This window comes from Otolemur garnettii, unplaced genomic scaffold (assembly GCF_000181295.1).
Source record: "Otolemur garnettii isolate 467f Iridium unplaced genomic scaffold, OtoGar3 scaffold00013, whole genome shotgun sequence".
NCBI classification, from domain to species: domain Eukaryota; kingdom Metazoa; phylum Chordata; class Mammalia; order Primates; family Galagidae; genus Otolemur; species Otolemur garnettii.
In genome coordinates, this window is record NW_003852408.1 from 9,011,267 (window position 1) to 9,014,350 (window position 3,084).

General features: G+C 43.9%; 1 protein-coding gene across 1 annotated transcript in view; it reads left to right on the plus strand.

Annotated features, from left to right (window-relative positions):
- Positions 1–3,084, plus strand: part of AP1S3 (adaptor related protein complex 1 sigma 3 subunit) — a 76,510-nt gene that overhangs the window by 972 nt on the left and 72,454 nt on the right. The window lies entirely within an intron of this gene.

A 3,084-nucleotide genomic window follows, 5' to 3' on the forward strand; every position in this document is an offset into this window, starting at 1 on the left:
GCAGATGAGAATTGATCTGCACTCTGTGGGATGCACTCAAGTGACCCCCCAGCAGGCAGGAGCAGGTGGGACACTTGGGTTAAGAAGGATGGTTGCAAGGACAACTGTGGAGTGCTGAGCATGGGTCAGGCAGACCACCAGTGCTGGTTCCGCCTGCGTTTGGTGAGAGTTCCTCCTGAATACAGCATGATGCAAGAAGGATGGGTAAATAATGGGGCAGCATTCTTGCCTTGCTCAGGTTTCCCAAGGAACAAGGTGACTGTGTGCCCAGGCCACCAGTGTCGTTTGCCTAATGGAGGGTGGAATAAGGCTCTGATCTGAGTCATCAGAGGCTTCTGTCCTGTGGGCTGGAGCACGTTCTGTAAGCTCCTCGTGTGCTGGATAGCACCTGCTGTAGTTTCAGCTCTTCCTGCTGGTGTTCTGTAATAGGTTGATCAGAAGTGTGGGAATTTCTGCAGCTTTTCCACTTGGCTCTCACAGTGGGCAATATTGAGGTTACTGAGCACTGGTGACAAGCCAAGCAGGATGTCTGATTCTTGACGTTCGGGATGTCGTTCAATCCTTGCCACAACCACATGAGTTTAGGTATTATGCTCTTTGGTTTTTACCTGCTCTGAGCTATGCTAGCAGTGCAGCCTTGGACCTATGTCTCACTCTGCTCATCTGTGAACTGGAGATAATTGCTCCTAAGTCATAAGGCAAAGGTTCTTAAAGTGTAGCCTGGGTACCCCTAGGAGTCCCCAAGACCTTTTCTGGAAGTTTGCAAAGTCCAAACTATTTTTGTAATATCACTAAGACACTAATTTGCCCTTTTAATTCTCATTCTCAAAAGACTACAATAAAGTTTTCTTGAGCCTACATGAGTTGAGATAGTGCAGATTGAATGCAGTGCAGATTGAATGCAGAAGCAGACAGGAGAGTCCAACTGTTTTCTAGTAGGTTAGCATTTACGGAGATTTGCAAAAATGTAAAACAATGGTTAGGGCGTCAGCCACATGCACCGGGGCTGGTGTGTTCAAACCCGGCCCGGGCCTGCTAAACAACAATGACAACAACAACAACAAAAAATAGCCAGGTGTTGTGTTGGGCACCTACTTGGGAGAATTGCTTCAAGAGAATCGCTTAAGCCCAAGAGTTTGAGGTTGCTGTGAGCTGTGATGCTATGGCACTTTACTGAGGGCAACATAGTGAGACTCTGTCTCAAAAAAAAAAAAAAGTAAAACAATGTCACTCATATATATATGTGTGTGTGTATGTATGTATACATATGTATATTTGCTGTGGAAAATATTGGTCATGAAAATGTTATTTATGTTAATGTGTAATATGTTTATTATTTTTAAATGAATTAATATATAATTTCTCCCATTTTAATTTCTAATGCAGTGGATATCTATATCAGTGGATATAACCTGCATAAACAAAAAGGTCTTTGGGGTGGGGTTCTCAGTTTTTAAGTGAGTAAAGGTGTCTAAAACATTTTATGATCATGGTCCTGGAGTTGTGACAGGTACCCTGAAAGTGATTTGAGCAGCTTTGCCCCTTGTAAGTGCCCTGTAGCCATTACCTCTCCTCTGTTCCCATGGTAAGTAGGGGGAGACCCTTTTTGAGGGTCAGTTTATGTCTATTTTTCTCCCTGCTCTGTTCCTGACTCCAGAGATTCGTTCTTGATTCCATTGTCTTGATGTCTAGCACAGAGATTTCATACCTGGTTCCTGTTGGGGCTGTGTATGTGTCTGGATCGTACTGTTGAATCAACTGTGGACTTCGCCATCTTGCCTTTGTTTTAGAAATCGCTCCTTTGGAAAGCAGGGCTAGGGCGATTGCTTCAGGAATCCCATGGGCTCTGAGCCCAGTGTGCTTAAAAAATCTTACTGGGAAGAATTTACTGTTGAATGGTTGACAGGGTTGACGGAAGAAGGAGGATTTTGTTGATGACTTAACTTTCCTTTAAGAAGATAGCTGTGAGGATTTACAGGGTGATGTTTGAAAGGACACGTAATAAAAATACAAGTGTCTTGATTCACAGAGTCTACGCAGTTCTGAAAACCACAGTTGTGAACCACATAGGAAAATCACCCATCAAGAGGAACTCAACTGGCAGCCCCTTTGGAAATGTGAATAATCATCTTTTTGTGTTACAAATCCAGTTCCCATAACGTATGCTATTTACATGCAGTGAGATAGACATGCTAAAATAATTGAGGATTTGTTTTAAACGTGTATTTTTTTTTTTTGAGCTCCTTACTATGTCACCCTTGGTAGAGTGCTGTGGCCTCATAGCTCACAGCAACCTCAAACTCTTGGGCTAAGGCAATCCTCTTGCCTCAGCCTCCCCAGAAGCTGGGACTACAGGTGCCCGTCACAATGCCTGGCTTTTTTTTTTTTTTTAGAGACGGGGTCTCATTCTGGCTTAGGCTGGTCTTGAACTCCTGAGCTTAAGCAATCCACTTACCTCAGCTTCCAAGAGTACTAGGAATATGGCACAAGCCACAGTGCCTGGCTCAAGTGTATGATTTTAAATGTGACTTGAGAGAGAGAATTTACCAAACTGAATTGTGAAGCCATTTGTCAGGATTCCTTTTAGTTTGAAAAGGCATGAGTGCGCTGTTCTCCTAAATCAGGTCAAGAAAGTTTCCCACATTCATTGTGATCTCATTGCCGTACGTAGAAGTAGGGAAGGGGCAAAGGAGTTGAGGAGGCTGAGGGTGGAGAAACCCAACTATGAACCCGTAGATCCCGCCACACCCTCTCCCTCCCTGCATATCAAGTTTATTGTCTAAGGCTTGAATGAATTGTAATAAGCATGTAGGGGTTTTTTGGCAGTTTAATTCTAGTTTGAGGGTGCAGTAGTGTATTACCATCATGAGCCCTGAAACCGCTCTGAGGCTTGGTCTGGGGTCCTGGCCAGCAGTTCGTGTGGGTAGAGGGGCTCGGGCAGAGGGGAGAAAAATGATCTTTCGTGGTGTTCATTTGTCCCAAGAGGGCTCACTGACAACACCACCAGCGGGACTTGTATTTACTCCTCACTAGAATTCTTACTTCTCAGTTCCCATTACTCTTTTTTTTTTTTTTTTTTTTTAA